A 22,528-nucleotide genomic window follows, 5' to 3' on the forward strand; every position below is an offset into this window, starting at 1 on the left:
TCGACACACTACTGCATTAGAACGGTATAGACAAAAGATTTTCCTTCACGTTCTTAAAAAGTGTATTATGGTAGTGACACAGTGCAAACAGTTAAAACAATGCATATAACAATACATACATACCCTTGAAAAATATGACATACACTCTCTCTGTTTCTCTAAGCTGCAAATTATGAGATACTGCTCTAGAGATTTTGGTCTACATGATTGTTCCAATTATATAAAAACAAATATTTTGATCCACAGAAGTCATCCCCAGAATTCTTCTTTTATTAACAAACTCTCTTTGCAGGTTCTCAAGTTGCATTAAATAAGTGAAATGAACCATAAGACAAGGGTGCAATGTGATCCGGCTCTGTAGCGCACTTGCTGGTGGGGTTCTACGGTACAGTAGTTCCTGGCACAGGAAACCACCAGGAATCTATGCCTTGGTCACAGCTCAAATCAACCATAGTTTTATGCTACATTCTATTGAAATTGCTATTTTGAAAAAATCCAGTGTTTCCCCATGGTAAGACAGCATAATTGCTGTGAGCACGACCCACTAGGAAGCTCACCTGCACATACACGTATAAATGGGAGCTGTGTTAGCTTGCAAGAGGCACCATCTGTTTTAACTAGTTTAGTGCTGTAAAACATTTCACGTGAATTTTGTCTGTGCGGGCACAAGCAATTATTGGGATGCAGAATGAAGCACTATATAAATGCACATGAGCCTTGTGCAACTAAGGGTGCAATCCTAACTAACTTTCCAGTACTGGCCTAGCCACAATGCAGCCGCAAGGTAAGGAAACAAACATGCGCTTACCTTGAGGAGGCTGCCTTGCAGTGCAAGCCACATTGACACAGCTATGTCAGTGCTGGAAAGTTGGTTAGGATTCTGAAAACAGTATAAGCACCAATACAATCTACACAAATACAGTAAGCATGATGGCAGATCTCATGATCTGCCACTATAACCAGCAGGCTGCCATTGGCCGCCTTGATTTTCATAGCCATGCACGTCTCATATTCTTCTTTCATATCCCTTAATGTCAGCTTCACCAAAGTTTGTGTTTTTCCATTTTCTGAAGGGAGATTCCTTGGCTTTTATACCTTCTTTGACCCCGTCCCATGATGTGATGCTGCTGCAGCTCCCTCTCATGTCTCCCCCATCACCTACTGATCCCTCAGGATGATCACATATGTCTTTGATATCAACTGTATTGCCTAATCATACTTTCCTATTGCAACAACTAAGACCAGGGACTGTCTGCTCCCTCTTGGTGATGGCCAGGGGTTTCTACCATTGCTACTGCGAGCGAAGCACTCACCAGGATCCCTTTTATTTTTCAGGACTGCACTTTCGTCACAGCGGGCTGAACAGTGATTCACCCCCAGAGTTCCACTGGCAGCCCCCCATTAAAGGAAATGCCCCAACCCACCATGCTCTTGCCCCCAACAGGGCACCACTACATGAGTATCTGGGTCTCTGAAGTCACAACACTTTCCTCTTTGGATGCCCCCATTCTCCAAATCAAGATCACCCTCGGCATTTTGATCAGGAGGGCAACAGCAAGTTCCTAGTATTAAATTTTTGTTGTGCGTACATTCACCCACATTGACTTTGTGGATAAGTCTGACCTTCCTAAGTTTTCTAGTTTGCTGGATTCTATACCCTTTTTGACATACAGAGCTACACCCCCCCCCCAATACAACCTTCCCTCTTCTTACTCTTGAATAAAGACCAAGAAAGGCAGTATATAAATACCTGTATTATTATTTCGTTTCCTGGAATAACTGTATCCTGTTGATTCTCTTTGTTTCACCATATTTCTGTTTTGCCCACTACATCTATGTCCTCCTTTGTAACAACGGAGCACTCTAGCTCCCCCACCCTGGCTTGGAGACTTCTGATATTTGCATATAAAACCTATACACACCAGGTCCTCTCCAAGATATTATTGGTGTATGGCTTTATCCCTTTGGCCTTTTACTTTCTTTGACCAGCAACCCTGTTCTACTGTATCCTTTCCACATTGCACCCTTTCTCCCCCTTGGTTGATTTAGAACATTTACACCCTTTCACAATCATTTAAGTTCAGTTTTGTCCAGCTTCTGTCTGCTTAAAGCCAATTTTAAAAATATTCTGCTTCAGCTGTAACTGAGGCTTCAGATCAAGCATTCAATGATACTGAGGTGTAGAATGTGGTTCATGTAGTGGGAAGTGTTGTAAGTAAGTGTGAGTAAGTGTGAGTGTGTAATAAGTAAGTGTGATCTGGATTTTATTACTGGTACATTTTAAATTCTTATTAATCACGCTAGTTATTCATGTCAGAAGCTTTCAGTCATTATTTTTAACACACAAATACAAATATCTCTTTACAAGTTTACGCCTGTTTCCTGGATGACATACAATTATATAGGCTATAGTAGGAAATAAGTGACAGATTTATGAATACTTCTTAACAATTATCCATTTTTCTACAAGAAATGTGTTTTTTTAAGCAATCATTTGAAGGTAATTTATTAAACAAAACCAGTGTAGTTAATTCCCTCTTTTGCTGTAATGTTTAATCATGCCATACTTCCTCCTCTTGGCTACTACCCTTTTATTTTGGCAAAAGAACAAAAGATTCTTTTTGGCAAAGGAACAAAAATACAGCAAATGAAATCCCATCAGTCAAATGAATTATATATTAATGGACAATAAGATAAAGCCTTGTGGGCAATGATGTATTTTCTACATATGCCAATACTGGGTTTTAATAAATACTTTGTAACTCAAAGGACATGGTCTGAATAGGACTTATTTCAGGAATAATCAACCAGTCCAATACAAACACAATCAACCAAGTTTAAAAATCTTTTCTGGCCAAGATTGAAATAGTCTCAAATTGTGCTCTCCTCCTAAATTAGTTTTCAGACTGATAACTTTATCACAGCCCAGTCCTGAAGCCAGCACCAAAGCGGCTACCCTTTCTCCAGTGGCACTGACTGAGGTTTCCTTGGGGGACGACGACGGACTTTTGTCCCCTTCTCCCAAATAAGGGTTCAGGGACTGCAATTGGTCTTCTCCAGTCTGTGCCGGTTATTTTACTGATGCAGACTGGAGGAGCTCCATTTGGGCTTTTCAGCCTGACATGGAACAGAAGATCCAGAGGAGCAAGGTCTGCCAGTCCCACCCCCTCCCAGACTGGTTCCTCCCCCTGCCCCACCCTCCTCCCACCCTAGAATGCCTCCCCCCCCACCCAGAAACTGCACATCACTGCCCGGCGATGCATCTCACCACGGGCACTCCTCTGGTGTCATCCTCCCAGAACTGGGCCCACAGGTGCGGGCCCAGCACTGGTGCTCCCTGCTCTCCCGGTGCCTTAAACATGCTTTACTGCATGTTTATGGCACTCAGTGCCAGTGCTGGGAAGGCATGGGCTCAGGCCCTCAGTCTCTTTGTTTTGCTACTGCTTTTATTTGTGGTGCTTACTGCTGTTTCTGTCTTATGGATATTTCGTGTCTTGATGTTAGTTGTTGCGTTTTAAATTTTTTGCTAGCCTCTCTGGGCACTCTTTCTTGAAAGATGGAATAGAAAATATTTTAAATAAGTACAATGAAAAAACTCCTCCTTTTGGTTTATATGGGAGATGGAGTATAGGACATGATCCCTGAAGATGAGTCTTGAGATGCCAAGGACGTGAGACTGGTAGAAAATTGTGATGATTGAGTAGCTCCTGTAACAGTCTGGAATGTCTCATTTTTTGAAAGAAAGAAAAAAAAAACTCAGAAAGAAGCTTGCATTATTTCTTTGCTCATTCTAAAGTTTGAAGAACCCCAAATCCTTCATCCTCTCCTGATCCTCCAAGATTTGCTTGCTAGCTATAGCCCTATCTACAGCTCCTGCAGTGTTCTGTCCAAGGTCCTGATGCTGTGTTTGCCATCCTAGCTACCTCCACCTAGCCTATCATGGAACCAATTTTTTTTGCTGGGACTGGATTCTCTCTTCAGCTTTTTCCCTGCCACTGGACAGTGATTCTCTGTAGGCTTTGATCTAGAACAGGGGTGTCCAAAGTTTTTGGCAGGAGGGCCACATCATCTCTCTGACAATGTGTCAGAGGGACAGGGGAAAAAAGAATTAATTTACAATTAAAATTTGGATACGTTTACATAAATTTACCTACATGAATATATTAGAGATGAACTTATATGAATGAATGAAGGTCTTGCAATAGTTCAAGGCCTATAAAAGGCCTTGCACAAAGCAAGGTCAGCCTTTCCTTTGCTGCCGCTGCTGCATCACAGATGTGAAACAGCAAGCAGTGGAGGGAGCCCTCGTCCCACAGCTCATGCGAGAGGTCAAACAGTTGCCCTCACGCTGAGAGCAGTTGCGTTGGGCCAGTGTGGGCTCCAACAAATCTCTGGAGGGCCAGAGGCTCATTGGAGACTGGGGGCTCCCCGAGGGCCACATTGAGAGGCCTTGAGGGTTGCAAGTGGCCCCAGGGTTTGGGCACACCTGATCTAGAACATGGAAGCATCCTCTTGGATGCTGTCTAAGACATTGTTTGTCTTTAGGAAACTTAGCTTCCCTAGACAATTCTCAGATATTTTTCCTTGCAGAATTTATGTGCCAAACCTAGCCATCAATGTTCTATAAATGCAATGGTTTGTACATACTAGCAGAATTCAGCATTCAAGAACTTAGTATTCACTGACATATGTCAAAAAGAAGAGGAAGGTGTGGTTCACATTAAAAGGGAGAGGGAGGGGTAGAGGGGGGATAGGGAGGGGGAGGGGGAGAGAGGGAGAGAGGGGGAGGGGGAGAGAGGGGGAGGGGGAGAGGGAGGGGAGAGGGAGGGAGAGTGAGAGAGAGAGGGGGGAGAAGGAGACAGAGTGAGAGAGGGGGGAGGGGAAAAGAGGGGGAGGGAGGAAGAGAGAGAAGGAGAGAGGGGGGAGATGGGGAGAGAGGGGGAGAGGGAGAGAAGGAGAGAGAGGGGGAGGGAGGGGGAGGGGAGAGGGAGGGGGAGAGGGGTGAGAGGGCGACAGGGAGGGAGGGGGAGGGGGAGAGGGGAGGGGGAGAGAAGGAGGGAGAGGGGGTAGAGGGAGGGGTAGGGGCAGAGGGTGAGTGGAGGGAGAAGGGAGGAGCGAGGGAGGGAGGAGGTAGGAAAGGAGGGGAGGAAGGAGGGAGAGGAGGAAGGGAGGAGGGAGCAGGGAGAGGAGGGAGCAGGGAGGTGGGTAGGGATGGAGGAGTGAGGGAAGTGGGAGGGAGAGGAGGGGAGAGGAGGGAGGGGTAGGGGAGGAAGGAGGGAGAGGAGAATGGGAGGAGGGAGGGAGGAGGGAGGGAGGATGGGATGGAGGAGGGAGATGAGGGAGGAGGGAGGGAGGAGAGGGAGGAAGGTGGAGGGAGGTGTGAGGAGGGAGGAAGGAGAGAGGATGGAGATAGAGGTGGGAGGAGGGAGGGAGGAGGTGAGGGTCAAGGTGAGGGTGAGGGTCAAGGCGAGGGTCAGTGTTAGCATCTACAGAGTGGATTGGGAGAGAATGAGGGCGATCCTGGAAAAATGGGGTTCAGGCCAGAAAAACGATGACCCCAGGGAGGGAGGGAGGGAGGGAGAGGGAGAGAGGGAGCAGTGAGAGAGGGGGAGAGAGATGGAGGGAGGGAAGGAGAGAGAGTGAGAGAGAGGGAGAGGCAGAGGGAGGAGAGAGGGAGGGAGAGGGGGAGATGGAGGGAGAGAAAGAGAGAGTGAGAGAGGGAGAGAGAGGGAGAGGGGGGGAGAAGGAGAGAGGGGGAGAGGGAGGGGGAGAGGGAGAGAAGGAGAGAGGGAGAGGGTGGGGAGAGAGAGGGGGAGAGAGATGGAGGGAGGGAAGGAGAAAGAGTGAGAGAGGGAGAGAGAGAGGGAGAGGGGGAGAGGCAGAGGGAGGAGAGAGGGAAGGGACAGGGAGGAGGGAGAGAGGGGGGAGAGGGAGAGAGGGAGAGAAGGAGAGAGAGAGGGAGAGAGAGGGGGAGAGGGAGAGAGGGGGGGGAGGGAGAGGAGAGAGGGACAGAAAGAACAGAAACCACAGGGGGAATGGAACTATTTGGTCCAGAAAGAGGCAGCCATGCCACAGAACTATTGCAGAGACACCAAGGGCCAACATAAACCCATCAACCAAGCACCAGATGAAATTGTCATGTTTTGAGTCCTCCCTGAAAATCTATGAGGGAGGGGGTGGTTCTTAATTCCCCCAGAACAGATTTCCACAGTTGTGATGCCACCACAGAGAATGCTTGCTGAGAATTCTGCTACTTTAAGATTTTAATACATTAGAGAGGACTATTGGAGCTTTCTGGATCTTGCTGTGCAGCTTGAGCAGTTGCTTTGCAAATTGATAAGCCTAAGTTTTTAATGTGACACAAGCGCTTGCCGCCTTGCTATGTCTATTCAGACCTGCACCAGTGATTTTGCTGGCACAAGTCTGAGTGGACCAGGGAAGCTAGATCAAGGCTGCCAAAGGATATTGGTGGCACTGCTGTTCCAATGCCACCTTCATTCCAGCTTTGACACACACTCCTCCCTGCCCCAGTTTCCACCTAATTCCTCCCCTTTCCCACCCCATTCCACCTATCTTCTACCCTGACTTACTCCTTTGTGGGCTGCTGCCACATGGCCACTTGTGGTGGCAGCCTAGCTGTGCAGAATGGTATGTAGCTGTGCAGAATGGTGCGTTGCCTTTTGTGACAGCTGTAAAACATGCTTTGCTGCTGGAACGCCAGTTGTGGTGGGGCAGACGGTACACAGGATTTGGCCCTTAGTGATTTCCAAACACACCTCTGTTGATATGCTTCTCCTGCTATAAGACAACACTGATATGCACTGATATGAATTATTTAGCCAGCATTAGCTTTTATCAAATTTTACACCGAGATTTCAATCTGGTTTACTAACCATAGTTGCCACCAATGCATATGAAATTTGAAACCATGGTTAGTAATAAAAAGGTGAGGGAGGAGGGAATTAGACACTTATTACTAATACTACAGCTCTGTAAAGTAGGGCAATATTAGATTCCCCTAAACTAACTTGTGGCCCAGTCAGTTCAAATCTGAAATAAGAGCTAAACCCAGAGATTTCCTAGATCAGGGAAACACACTCTTACCCAATGTACCAACAAACCTGTTGAATTAAATAATGCAGGTATTTTATTTACATAAATATATATTAAAGGAACATTCGTTCCGATACAGTATGTCTGACATGAAAGATTAATCTCATTGGAAAATAATTCTGCCCTGCAGCTTAGTTAAGATTCTAGTAAAGGGAGAAGGAAAAAGCAAACAATTAGAGGTCTGAAGAAGAAAAGCAAAGCTGATGGCTCAAATTAAATGCACAATGCTGAATTAATCAGGCAAGAAGCTAACATTTTCAGTGCTAAGATTCTAGAACTTTGATTTCCCCTGTACCGAGATGTATTTTGGCATATTGCCATAAAATCACCAGCAAATTTTCATGCCAAGTTAATAAAAACAAATTCACATGTCACCCACTCGTTGTGTTTAGCTGATAGGTTGCAAGACATAAATAACTAACAATTATCCCATATAGTAGTAGCAAGAAAGGATTTTGAAGTGAGCGAATATAATTACATCTAATGTTTCTAGTATTTAATCTATCTGATTTGTTTTATAACCCAGGCTGCAATTCTATACACACATACCTGAAAATAAACCCCACTGAATTCAGGGCAGGGTCGGTGTCAGGACTGGTGGGCCCAATGCGGTGCACTTGGGCAGAGCCCCACAATCACCAGACAGCCAGAGCAACTGCAGCTACGGTGAGCGGGCCCCTTTGGTGCCGCCTGCAAAGCATGACACCCGGAAATGAGAGGCCCATTTCAGGCCAAACAGTCCCAGGGAAGGGCAAGCAAGGCCACACTTCACTCGCCACACTGCCCTCCCCGGCTGTGTGGCCGCTGGGACATGTTGGCCGCTGCAGTGGGAGATTTGCCCTCTGCTCCAGTGTGGGGCCCCCAGAGAGCGTGCTCTAATGTCACAACATAGGCCACATTGCCTTAAGGTCAGTCCTGGTTCAGGAAAACTTACTTCTGAGGAGATATGCATAGGATTGTGTATGAGAAAGTAGAGAAACAGCCGTGAATCAGGGTGATTCTGCCCATCATTCCATTTACTAAGTGTATGTTATGGAATGATAGGAGAATGAATCTGCAGTTCCCTTAGTATGTTCTCAGTTCCCATGTGCCAATCATTGTTTTTAAAGAGACAGTATGCATTTTTTTTTTAATTTAAAGGATTTTCGAAGTAATTTTGAATGCCAACAATTTTTGTCTTACATGCCGACTTTGAACCCGAACCCTCATGTAAAATGCAGGCCATCTGTATCTACAAAGTACATTTCAGAGTCAACAAAATTTCTGATTTTATTCTGCCACTCCCAGCGTTCACATTAAAAAACTATTAGCAGAAAGGCTGTTGAAAGGCTGACCATGATCCCAGAGATTTTGCTGGAAACAGTTCTATTCAGTTCTCATGGCTGAACAATAGCAGATTGGCACACTCAGTTATATACAAATGTCTCTTAAAGGGGCCTAGCCCTCCTCTTTTCCAAGGCCACGCGTTTCAGGATTCCAGATGCTGAAGGAAGCCCATGAAGGGTTTGAAGGAGACAGAGGAAAAGGAAAGACCACTGAGATCTTTCAAAGTCACCTCCTATAGTGGGCGGGTTTTTCTTTAAATCTTTTTATCAATAGTTTATTGATGGCTTTGAAACTTAAATGGCATTTGTCAACCATCAGTAAATCTTTAAAACTTTTTCTGCAAAGAGCCCAACACTGGGGCTCAGCTTTTCCCATTAATCTCTATGTAAGGCCACTGAGGGCTTTTTCAGAGCTTAGATAATGCCTAGATTAAAAGGTCCATTCAAAAGGAAAAGCTTTAGCATTCACCTTGTGTACATAGCCATTTCACCACTGGTATTCATGGGCTGTTATTTCAACTCTGCATTTGTCTTGCAAACAAGACATTTGCCACAAAAGCTTGGTAGAGACATTCTTCGGTGAATTACTGAAATCTATTTGTCTATTTGTCATGGTGCCTTATTTTTATCATGTATAGTTGGTCTTAATTCAGGAACCATAAAACTGACAATTGTACAATTATGCTGCTAATGTAAAAGGAAAGGTAAATTTCTTCTAATTCCACAATAATGAAGAGAAAAGAGACACTCTGGTGCTTCATTATATTTTATTATTCCCAAACAGATGGACTTGATATGATTTTTTTTTAACTTAAAATCTAATGCTTTAGTATTGTTTGCCTTATTTTTCATGTTATACTGCTATTATTCCTTTAAAAGTGCAAAAGGCAAAAAAGGGGGTTACATAATTAGTAAGATTCCCCCTTTTACTTTCCAAACTGTTATCTATAAATTCTCAGTCGGGCCTGAAGAAATTCTGCACCAGTGAACAAGTGGTTAACATGGGAAACTGATACTTGCTACAAAAGCAACATCCCAAAACATGTTCTTACAAAACATGTATTGCAGGTAGATATATTGCTATAGATATACTAGATATGGAAACTATATGTGGATCATTATAAGTCTTTCCATATGACAAAAAAGGAAATTTCATTTTATTGCTAAAAGACAGCAAAATCTCCTGTCTGCAAGCAACATATGGGGATTGAGATAACCTTGTTTAAGTATCCCCTATTGAAATAAATGGAACTGAAAGACTGTTGAAATTTGGCTGGATTGTGTTCTCAATTATCACCGTTTTAGGGGAACACTATCCACAGTGTTCCACTATATCATGTGTGTGTGGGGGGGGGTAGTTGTAGGGGGTAACTGTTGCAGAAGTCTCCTCTGGATAACGGAGCATTTGTTGCCTTACCCAGGGGTAAGCTTCCACAGCACAGAGGGATCTATTTGGACCTGCACTAGTGAATTAACTGGTGCAGGTCTGTGTAATCCCTCATAATGGAACTGTGCTGGAGAAGGGAGCTAGGATTCAGTAGCCACCACTGCCACGGAACCTGTCGCCAATCCCATCCCTGTCCCCACTGCCGCCTGTTCTGCCCTCCCCATCCTGTTGCTACCTTATTCCTCCCTCTCCCCATTTCGCCTCCCCAGACTTCTTACATCCCTTGACAGGTTCTCTCTTGGATATGTTGGCATGCTGGCACTCCTGCAGTGTGCTCCTCTGTGCACTGCCAGAGTGCCTTTTATGACTGCTTTACGGAAGCAGACCAATCAGTGCCAGTTTCCTGTCTTACCCTTAACAATGCCTCCTATAATGGTGTTTCGCGCAGGGTTTGCCTTTGGAGGAATGTATCCACCATGTTACCAGGTATCAATATACCTGCCAATCCAGGACTACATCAATACAGAAACTCACAATGGAAACACACTACAAAAATGGAGTCCATTTGGTTAAGAACATAAAATAACATTTCTGCAGCTTTTTACTGCAGCTTTTACCACTCAATCCTAATCAAATTCCCAAGCTCCAGCAGAGCAGGGCTGGTGCAGCCTCCATTGTATCCAGCGCAGGAAAAGAGGCTGCTGGAGCTCTCCTTGAGGTAAGGGGACCTTCATCTCCTTACCCTGGGTAAAGCCCCAGCAGTCTCTATGGGGCTACCTGGATCTGCACCAGTAAAATCACTGGCACACATCTAAGCAACTCCGTGTCAGGCTCAGGAACGGGGAATAGGATAAGGCCTCCTCCACCATCCCTGCAGCTCTCCTGCACCTGATTCATACTCCTCCCTGCTCTATTCACCCTCTCCCTGCCCTCCTGCTATCCTATGGAGGGCCTACCTGCTCCAGCAGGTGCTGGACTACAGCTGGTGGTGAGAGACTGGCACAGGCCTTTCCACTGGCAAGACAGGTCTCCATGCTGGCACAGTGTGCCTTATGGCAAGTTTGCGACACCGCACATGCTTCTCTCACTAATGCAGGCCAACATAGGATTGGGCTGTAAGTTACAGAAGCCTACTACAGATAGCTGGATGAGACAAATCATATTTGTAAACTAAAATACTAACTATGGTTGATAAGTAGCACCCGATTCCCATCAGAGTTATTGGCATTTGGCAAAATCTAATGAACATACTCTGAATGTACTGTAATTTTAGAAAATAAAGACATTGGATTTAGCGTCCCTGAGAAGGATTTTTTTTTTTAAGTATTAAAGTATGCCAACTTCATCCACCTAGGAACCAGATGACTAAACTAAAATAGATGATAAAGTGCTCCTCAGCAGCTTCATTTTGAGTTGCATATTATACATCACAAGTTACAACAGCATCTTTAGCCAAGGCCCCTCTTATAACAGCATCCTATTTGAACTAACAATGCTCTCTGATGGGAAGAAATACAGATTTTCAGCTCACACTTACAATTTCTGCCCTCTTAGTCTATACCCTTTTCAGGAACATGAAAGCATTAGGTTGCTAATTACTTTTATGTAGACTATAGGAAAATTAGTTTATCTTCTTGGTCAAAGAAAATTAGGCAGATCATGGTTGATCAGAATGCAACAGTAAAATGTCCATACTTTCTATTCCACCCCCTTTTCTCTCCAAAACAGAGCCTATGTCAAATATGTAGGTATTTCCCACGGTCAGTCTTCTAACAAGCACTACGGCTGGAACAATGTGTCTTACACAGCCACCGAAGCCCTTTAGTTCAATCACCAGGCACAAAAAGAACTGGGAACTCCTTAGCAAGCATTTGATGAAACATCTAGATTTACATATTTCCCTAATTGCATTTTCTGAATGTGGGTGCATCTTATCTGACCAGAGTTTAAATGTTTTATTTCACTACTGTGGCAAAAGAACAATTACAAGTTCAGAGATGAAAAGATATTAATTAGTTGAGCGGAAAAAATTATTTTCATTAACGCAGATGACAGCAGCAGTTGAAATGAAATACATGAAATGAAAAAAAAGATATTTCACTTTTCTCAGCACACATCCAGTACTTTCAAGTGGTTTTGTTAGCTGCTTCCAAAAACCAATTGCTGATTTAACTTCAAACACATTGTCCTATTAATCCACTTCACTCTCAACTTGGTCTCCCACAAAGTTCTGTAAAAATGTGTTTGTTTCTCCATGAAAGGTTTTTCTAAAATGTGTGTGCTGAAGACACAACAAATGAAAAGTTGGCTATGCTGCTCCTTTATTTTTTGTCAATTACTGTACATTAGCAGTAGATCTTATATTTAGATCCATTTAAACCTCACTATGCAGTTGCCCATTTGAAAATAAAATAGTTGCCTTCTTTCACTTCAGTGGGCACAATACAAAACAGCCATTGAGCTTTCCTTTTATTGCAGCTGCCAGTGCCCAGCCGACTTTTAACAAACCAACCAAGCGGAATAACAGTGCAGCTGCAACATTTTATGGCATTTCTGTTGGTCCTCCTTTGAGACTGAAGGTGTTAATTAGAAATCAAAGAGTACAACCCTGCCAGCCTCCTTTCACAATCTATACACTGGTCACTGCATTTTTCAGAAGAAAAAAATAAATCTAATAAAGGGACAAAAATGTTGTTTGTCACACCAGTAGCACACACTTAAGACCCTTTGATCACAAGCTTTTTATGTAGTCTTGTCAGACAGGCTGAAAATATTTTTCCACCTTTTTTCTTTTTCGGATGGCTTTCTTGAATACTGATTCTAAAGTAGTCTGAAAAGAGGGGAGAGAAAAAAAAATAACAGCTTACTCTGCTAGTGAAAATTGTCTTCTTGTTACAAAAAAGTTAACAGTCCATTTTCTCCATAAGCTGTAATGAACTATGTTGTCTGCCAAGTACTAAACCAGGTCTCAGGGTAGTTGTACTAGGCAGCATTTAAAGGCTCAAGTATATTTTTAAAAAATTCTGAAAAATAAAATGAGAAGTGTCTTCCTTCAAATATGCACATATGTAGAATATGCAGTTTTTTGTTGCTTTTGCACTGCAGTTTTGATATAGGTATTCGTGGGTATTCCACATTCAAAAGTATCAGCACGAAGTTATTACCTTTAATCTGTACTCAAACTTAAAAGCCCGAATATAAAAGTTTATGAAGTCAGCACTGCTGGGAATTAGTCAAGCTTCCTAGCTTTCCCAGCATGAGCTTTTACTGCTAGATGTCTCAATCATGCCAAAATCCATTAATCCTGCTAGAGAAAGACAGAAAGAAGCTCTAGTTGTTGATTTAATTTAATGAATTGAATGGACTTTCAAGGCAGCCTGCAGAGTTGTCTAAACGATAAAACAAATAAAAGCATTTCATTGTATTTATTCTAGAAAAGTGAGCAACAAGCCTGCAGCATAGCTTGGAAAGTGAAATGGGATACACTTTTTATCAATCACGTTGATCAATACTTCTCTGCCGATATCAATCATAAAAACCACAGATATATTCATGAAAAAGTGTACTTAGGAATTTGTGTCAAGATCAGATGAAAAATGGATCTGTGCCAAAAAGGGAGATAAGAGAACACATTATGCTGGTCCAGAATTCGGGGCCAGTTCATGCAATGCTTCCAGAAAGCCTGTGAGAGCTATGGTCTTCTCCAAGGACACACTGCTTTCTATTTTATTTATTTGAGTGATGTATGTCTCCTTGTTTAGAGATTAAGAACTTCACAAGGTGGTTTAAAGCAATAAAAATGAAATGCAATAATTTAAAACAAGCATAAAACCATATACTTATTAACTTAATGAAATTTAGGGTTCAATCCTATGGGCCACTAGGGCTGGCACTGAGCTCCAGTGCTGCTGCTGGGTGCCACAAACATGCCATAAGGCATGTCCGCGACACCCAGAGAGAGCACCAGTGCTGGTACAGTGCTGAACAGATGCCACTTGGAGCAAAGTAAGAGCTCTGGGTGGCAGTAAGGAGTTTGGGGTGGGGGGAGGCACTTCAGGTTGGGGGAGGGTGGGGCAGGGGTGCTCAGGCAGCATTGGACCGGGCTGCCCCATCAGAGCACAAAAGAAACCTGTGCTATCAAAAGGCGAGTTGTTTATGTAATTGTTTATTTTGGCAAATCCCTGCTAAGGAAGCAGGGTGATTTGCAGTGGTCTGCTAAAAGCCAAATTCAGCCAGTGGTGGCAAAATCATATGACTGGTTCAGCATGTGGCAGCACAGTTGAAATAAGCATATTGTATATTTATTGTGGGAACTGCAGTTGCTGTGGTCTTAAAGCATCAGGTGATCAGAGCCCGTCAAGCTGAATCAGCAGATAAGGTACTAGACTTGCACATTGTGATGTTCCTTCATTCACCACCAATCACAGATGGCAGAGTTTTCAACACAACATACATTCATTTGAATTAGGACTTTGCATAGGTCTTATGAATTATCTATGTTTTCTTATTCTTCTCTCTGACCTTGCCTCTGTTTGCAGGCTTACGCTCTTCCTCCTTGTACCAGTAGGTTCACTTGTTAGAGAGATAATACCATGAGCACACAGTAAAACAGGGTTCAAACTGTGGGCCCAACCATGAGTTTACTTAAGATGATCTAGACAAGTCACTTGTCTCAGCCTTATAGCCCAATCCTAACTGGCCCAGCGCCAGCAAAATGAGCATGTGTTCTGCCACAAATGTGCCACTGTGGCAGTACAGAGGCATGTGCCACTGGTGGAAAGGCCTGCTGGCACCAGTCTTAGGCCTGCACCCACCAGAGCAGGTGGGCTGTTTGTGGGCTGAAGGAGGGGAAGGGGGAGGATGGAACAGAGGTGAGGAGAGGGTGTAGCAGGTGAGGGGAGGGCAGGTTAGGCCCAGGAGATGTGAAGGGTGGCAGTGGCTACTACCATATTCTATCCCACTTCCTGGGCCTGTTTTCCTGACATGGGGCTGCTCGGGCTTACCCCAAGGGAAAGGGATGAATGCTCCTTTCCCTTGGGGTGACCTCCAGCAGCCTCTCCTCCTGCATTTGATACAGGGAGGCTCTTTCAGTGCTGCTGCAGTGCACCATGGAACTCTCAAAAGAATTGTGCTATTAGTTTCTCCAGTGCATGATGACAGAGTTGCTACAGTGAGGAGTGGGATAAATTTGTTACATGCTTCTCATTAAAGGTGATGCCTCTCATAGCATCAGCGGTTAGCAGCGTAGCTAAAGGATCTGGTACCCAGGAGCAAAAACCTTTTAACACTCTCCTGGGCCAGATGCCCAGAATACCCTCTGGGGGTATCTGGGAGGTGTTCTGAGGCACAGGGAGGCCTCTCTGGGCCTTGGAAGGCCTCTGAAAACCACCCCAATACCCCCCCAAGGCATGGCACCCAGGGCAATTGACCCTCTCGACCCCCCTTAGCTACATCACTGATCAACAGTGAAAAATAATTGAATCTTTGAGCTGAAAGGTACTCTTGAGGTAATCTACTTCACCCTCCTGCTTATCTAGTCTGGCTACCACTGATGGTTGTAGAGTTTCATATTATTTGCAGTAGAAGGCATAAGATTCTTTTTTAATTATCTATTACATGATTAAGACAAATAAGCAAGCATTAAAATATAATATGCAAAAAGGTTGTGTATCCAGTTGCTGCTTAATATTGCAGGACAATAAAATCCTTCACATAAGAACTCAAAAACAGACAACTGTTTTTCTTCATCAGTCAATTGTGCTTTTTAGTATAAAACTGCTATCCATCTAACAATAATTTTATGGGTCTTTAAAAATATTCCTGGATAGTCTCTAGGCAACAGATAAAATTTAGAGGAAAAGAGTTAACAGAAAAGATGTTTTTAACATGTGCCTCTGGCAGTGAAAATGAATTTGCACTTTTTCATTTTTGGAAGAGCTTTTTATAGTTACTCAGTTGGCTTAATGCAGAAGCTCCATCTAAATCAGACACACAAGGCCAATAAGAACTAGTATACAAGACTGATTTGTTGGAAAATGGATGTTTGGCAAAACATCTTTACCTACAGTGAAACTCCGAACTCCCAAGAGCTAATAGAAGTGGATTATTTAAGATTTGTTTCTAACAGCTTCTCTCCTAAATAGAATTACCCCTTTGCTAATTTTCTTTTAAATTATAAACTAATCCCTATGTGTCCAGCAATATACTAAGAGTGTTTCCAACAAAATGAATGGCTTTTTATGACCATCTCCAATGGTACATCAAAAATCAACACAAGTACGCTGATGCTTCGCATCTTTAATTTTCACCCATTTAAAAGGAGGCAGAGATACCTTGGGTTGAACCTCACAGAATTTGACATCTCAGCAAAGACACTTGAGCCTAAGTCGATCTCACAGATAAGTCAAGTGCAGGTTTTGAAAATCATGAATTTTTCTATGACCCTTGGATAAGTCAGGGGAGGGGGTTAGACAGAGGGGTGTCTGACTATAGTTTTGTCTGATTTTACCCAAGGCGAGATCCTGAAAAATCCAGATCTTGAAAGTTTTCTACCTGCTAAAAGTGAGTGGAAAGCAGATCTTCTGGTTCCTAACTCTACTCCTGGTATGGTTTCTTCAAGCATAAAAATGTGGGACTTCTGGTTTTTATTTACAGGGACCACACAAATAAATGTATCTCCATCATTTGCACTGTCCCTTTATAACTGGAAGTTATATTTTGTTCAGTTGAACCAGATACTCTGGATCATATCCTTCTTTGGTGCACTGCTCATCACATCCTCAGGTCCCACTTACTTGATTCTTTTCTTTCTTTTTTCTCTTCCTGTTTCCCTTGTTGATCCTTTCCCAATTCTTCTCAGTGATTATTCCCCTCCTATTACCAATCTGGTGGCGGAATTTTTAGCGGTAGTCTCTAAGGCCAAAGTTTGAAGTTAACATTTCTAAAGCTGTTCTATTTTATTATGCTATTTATTCTCTGTAAACTTTTAATATGCCAATAAGGGTATTGAAGTGTGTGTATAACTGGAAGTTCTACACTTCAGCATTTGAAGAAAGTGCATCAGGAGCAAAGTAAGGAGCACTGTTTAAACGCAGAGATGGTGGCAGCAGACCCAAGGGAGCCTCAGGCAGTGTTCTGGGTAGCACCAGCCCCGATAACCGCTCTGCCATAAGCATATTTAGGAGTTTGAAAAAGCCTGCTATGAACCTACTAGTTCATGAGAGTGTTAGCTGTCATTCAGTGGCTTATTACACACACACATGCTTTTAAGGAGGCTGTATGTTCTAAGCTCACAAATAAAAAGAAAACCAAAAATTTGCATTTATTGAAAATATGTCTCGTACCTTCTGCATTCAAGGAAGCTTATCTCAAAGAACAATAAAAACAACAAAACATAATATCCAAACCATTTCAGCAACAATCACTTCCAGATCAATTCCTCATCAGCTTCGAGGGGCTGTGTTAAAATGCTAGGTTTTTCAGCCCCTTCTACAGGTCAGTTGTGTTGTGTCAGAACAAACTTCCTGTGAAGGGCATTTCTGCTACGTTGGAGGCAATCACCATGAAAACCTTGCATCATGATTAAGCCAATCTGACATCATACAATGATGATTCTTGAAGCAGATCGTTATTGGTGAGGGGGCGCACAGAGTGATAGGCAGTTCTTGAGGTTGAGGCCATGAAGGGTTTTAAAGATAGGCATTTTCTGGTGACAAGGTCTCTTTCTTTGAAAGCTATGGGGTCTCTACCAGTGCTATGAGTTTACAGGTCATAGGGATTCAAAGATAATGCTAGTGCTTTTGATTTTGCCTCGCAGATCCAAATAGTTTAGTGTCTGAAACATCTTGCAGTGGCAGCATACAGTCTTATGATTGTACAAAGAAGTGATAAGGATGAAAGAAGGAATCTGGGCAGCCCAATCTTATCCTTGGCGGGGCTGCTGGGTGCAGCGGGAACAAAATGGAAAACACTGTATTCAGTAGCCTGTGAAGACCTCTGGAGGTCTCCCCAAGAGAAGGGAACTTCTCCTTCTCCGGAGTAAAGGTGCAGGCGCCAGAATGGAGCTACTTGAGTCTGCACCAGCTACTTTGCAGGTACAGACTGGAGAATCTCCATGTCAGCCCGACACAGAGGACAGGATCTGGCTCAACCCCTCTCCAGTAATGGTCACTCCTCTGCCCTCCCCTCCCCCACACCAGTTCCCCCCTCCCTGGAAACCTGCACCGCCACCTGGCAGTATGACTTGCCATCCCCCTCCAACCAGCGCCAACTGGCTCTGGGCCAACGCTGGTACTCCCTACTCAGTGGGTGCCATAAACATGCTTTACAGCACATTTATGACACTCAGCAGCGGTGCTAGGCTCAGACAGGATTGGGCCCCAACTCCTACTTAGTTAGCAATAAGATGTGAGAGGAAATGCAGCATACTGAAGATATGCTTTTTTTTCTTGCGTCTAAAAGTTAGTTGTTGAATTTCTGTTACCTTTGGTTTTCCATGGGTGGCAGAAGGGATGTAGCGTGTGCAATGCCTATTCTCAGACTGATATACCACACTTTCCCTAAGAAGGTCAGGACAGTGCATACAGTTCCCCCTCCTTGTAGCTGCATAGCAACCCTGTCAAGCAAGAGGCTGGGAGACAGTGACTTATTCAAGGTCACTCAGTAAGCCTCATGGCTGAATAAGAGTCCGAGTCTTCATGGTCCAAGTTCACCACTCAAACCACTAAACCACACTGGCGCCTACTACTTTGTTCTCTGTTCAGTGAACCTTTTGGCTGGCTTACATAATGACATACTTCATGAGCTAATTCAGAATAAATCTCCCAAAGCATACATGTACTTGATGGAATGGAGAAATATGAAGCATTCTTTAAAAATGCATACAGTACAAATAGGAACCCGGCATTACACCTATGTAAAAATGTGCTGTATAATCTCATTTATCCTTATAGTGCCTCAATTTCCAGATTCCCATATGCTTTGTGTCCTGTGGAGTGAACTAGCAAATCCTTTTATTTATACAGTACTGTTAGATAACTACAGCACGCAATTTTCAGATTCTGACACCTATTCACCCCAAGTTTTGCAATATTATTGGATTTAGTGCAGGCTGACACTTAACATGTTTAGCTTTATTCTGATACAGAGTAGTTTATTCTTCATAGGAAAGGCCAATCAAACACTTGAGAGACAAACATATTCTGTTTCCATTAATACCTTTTGTTTTAAGGCTGACAGCTGAAGTTTTAATTTTGATTTTGTGTATTGGATACTCTACCACAGCACTGATGGACCCATTCACATGTAGTCCCTAGTTCAAATCTCAACAAGCTATGAACTCACTGAGTGGTTTTCAATGAGTTCCTATTCTAAACCCCACAGATGTAACATGCAGATAATACTAACCTTCTTTATGCATCTATCGTAAGGGTGACAAATAGTGTATGTGATGTATAGGAAAAAGTATAGTGTGTCATAATAATATTCTTTGTAAGTGTGAGTAGAACAAGGCCATGCTATCCTGCTTCTAAAGGGAATCACAAATTACTGTTTGCATTATGGCAGCCAAAACAGCTGTACAAGTTAGGCCAGTGGTTCCCAAATTTTTTTCAACCCTTGACCTACTGCGCCACTGGTTGCGTCTTCCCATTACAGTTACAATCCTATATATCGGGGTGCCCAAACCCTGGCCCTGGGGCCACTTGCGGCCCTCGAGGCCTCTCAATGCGGCCCTCAGGGAGCCCCCAGTCTCCAATGAGCCTCTGGCCCTCTGGAGATTTTTTGGATTCCACACTGGCCCAACGCAACCACTCTCAGTGTGAGGGCGACTGTTTGACCTCTTGCATGAGCTGTGGGCTGAAGGCTCCCACCTCTGCTTGTTGTTTCATGTCTGTGATGCAGCAGTGGCAGCAAAGGAAAGGCCAGCCTTGCTTTGTGCTAGGCCTTTTATAGGCCTTGAGCTATTTCAAGACCTTCATTCATATAAGTTCATCTTTAATATATTCATTTATGTAAACTTATGTAGATTTATTAAAATTTTAAATGTAAATTAATTATTTTCTTCCCCGGCCCCTGGTACAGTGTAAGAGAGACGATGTGGCCCTCCTGCCAAAAAGTTTGGACACCCCTGCTATATATTATAATATGGCAGTGGGTTTTTTGTGAGGATTTCGCTGCTGCCCTGGCTGGTTTCCACGGCTCTCCAGGGAGCCATGGCTCACAGTTTGGGAACCACTGGGTTAGGCTGTTAAAACAGCATACTGCTGTTCTTAGGGGTTGATTACTGAAGTTTTCATTTGTTTTATTCAGTAGCTGATACCTTTCTCCCCAGCAGAGGAACACAGTTGCAATTCATTCTAGGTGGACTCTCTGTTCCCTATACTAGCACAAAGAGCTGAGCCCCAGCAGAGAGAAGGCATACTTGGGATGTGAAGACTGCCCAACCTGGCTGCCACGCAACAAACAAAGTGAGGCTGTAAATGGTCAGAGCAATCACAACTGCTTCCAGCCAGGAAATAGGGTGCCCTGCCCTTGCTGGTTACTGCATGGCTACTGGGCTCTGCAGCCAGTTGACCCCATGCATGCCTGCGGTTTAATGAGGCTGAATGGGGTTGAGGATCATTTGTTAGCAAAGCTAGACAATTCTTACACAATTTAAGGAGGCATAAACTGTCTAAACTGCTTTGTGAACTTTTTGTTGAAAAGCAGGCTATAAATATTGTTAATAATAATAATAACAATAAGGAAGCATACATAGATTGCATTAGCTGCAACATGTTAAGGGCCTGCAAAAAAATCAACACCGCTGTCCTTCATATTTCCTTGGATGCAAACCCCATGATTTTAATGGAGGTGATCACAGTCATAAGCTTAAACAAGAATGGACAGGAGCAACGGAGAGGACAAGAAAGTATTCCAAGTTGCACCAAATCTGGGCTGGGATTTTAATGGCAAGCATTTGAAAGACAAACCGCACTGGAGAAAAGGCTGAGTTAACAAGAGAACACTTGAAGAAAGCCTAATCTCAGTTGGCATGTTGACTGGGAAGGTCACCTCCGCGCACGCGTTCTCAGCTGGAGTCGGGCTCCCTCTGTCAGGCCAATTGTCCTCTGCACTCTGGATACTAAGCCGTACTGAAGGTGCCTCCACTCTCCCAGAGTCTTGCATTTTACCAGTTTAAAGGAAGTTTCCTTTTCCCCTGTCAGCTTACATATCATTTCCACAGAGCAGTCACCACAAAAAGGAGAACTGGGTGTGCGGAGAGTTTTTGCCACATTGTTCCCTTTAAAGGCAAACAGCCCTGAATTCAGACTGATTCTTTACCACAGTGTGGCAAACAGAGAAAGTGATAAGTATATTGTAAAATTTGTTTTTGCTGTGTTTCAATAAGCACAAGAAGATTTATTATTTATAAAACCACCACCACCAGTTAGAATGTTTTTAAATAAGCTGGTTTATCCATTTTTTTCCAGGTAAAACAAGGAAGTTAAAACTATTTCAATTTGATTCCTATAATGCTATCATCCAAAACAATCCACATCTATAGTAGAATAGAGGCAACAGTCTTTATTCATAACAATAATAAAGGCTATGATAAAACTAGCCTGAACAGTGTACAAATCAGGATGAGGGAGGAGAAGAGAAAGACAAGAAGAAGATACTATACCAGTGCTTCCCAAACTTTTTAGCACTGGGACCCATTTTTTAAAATGACAATCAATTGCGACGCATATACCGTTACTAGACAAAAGAAAATCTAGAAGGAAATATTTTTATTTAATAGCAATAATAATAATCAGGATCCTGTGCTCCCTGCGCTAGAAACCTTACATATAGTATGTGTTTGTGTAGTCATTTTGATAGACTCTCACTGGAAATGGAGTTCAAGGGCTGTTCTCCTTTACAGCCATTCCAGAGTACCCAGAAGGCTGAACTGGAGACTAAGATGTGCAGTTAGGGACTTCTAGGCCAGTCAAAAGGCCAAAACTGGGTTTAAAGAGAGCCAGGGTGGTATAGTGGTTTGGGAGGTGGACTTAGACCTGGATGATCCAGGTTCAATACCCCCCTCAGCCACAAAGCTTCCTGGGTGACCTTGGGCCAGTCACTTTCTCTCAGCCTCACTTACCTCACAGGGTTGTTGTGAGGACAAGAGGGGAGGAGCAGCTGTGTAAACCGCCCTGAGCTCTTTGGAGGAAGGGCGGGATAAAAATGTGAAAAATAATAAAATAAATAAAATAAATTAAACACATGAAATTTGTATATAAGTATTTTTAGCTTTTATTTTGTCATGTCCCGCATTTTTCTTGGACGTTCTGTATTTTAGGGTGCTTTGACTTCTTTTGTGGTTACGACATCTGGTCACCCTGCATGCAAGTCCGCCCATGACCTCTGCTGGCTCAGACTGAGTCTTACTGCTAAAAAACACAACACAACTTTTGGTTTGTTTGTAAAACCAGAAGTCACTTTTCAAAACTGTAAATCTCCATCTGAGTCTGCCAGAGGCCACAGATGGACATGCGTGGCCTCTGCTGGGCTCAGAGGATCCTCTGGAGGTGAGGGGAGCAGAGTGCACGCAGGGGGGACCCGATCTATGGATAAGTGAATTCGTGGATATGGGATCCTCAGTTACAAGGGCCCCCCACTACTACTCTGTTGAAAAGCAATATATACATATTTATAACAACAAGCTGCTTACTTTTTAAAA

The 22,528-nt window shown here is 43.4% G+C and overlaps 1 protein-coding gene across 1 annotated transcript in view; it reads right to left on the reverse strand.

The window, feature by feature from the left end:
- Positions 1 to 22,528, reverse strand: part of LGR5 (leucine rich repeat containing G protein-coupled receptor 5) — an 83,105-nt gene that overhangs the window by 53,340 nt on the left and 7,237 nt on the right. The window lies entirely within an intron of this gene.

Source organism: Tiliqua scincoides, chromosome 7 (assembly GCF_035046505.1).
Source record: "Tiliqua scincoides isolate rTilSci1 chromosome 7, rTilSci1.hap2, whole genome shotgun sequence".
NCBI lineage: Eukaryota > Metazoa > Chordata > Lepidosauria > Squamata > Scincidae > Tiliqua > Tiliqua scincoides.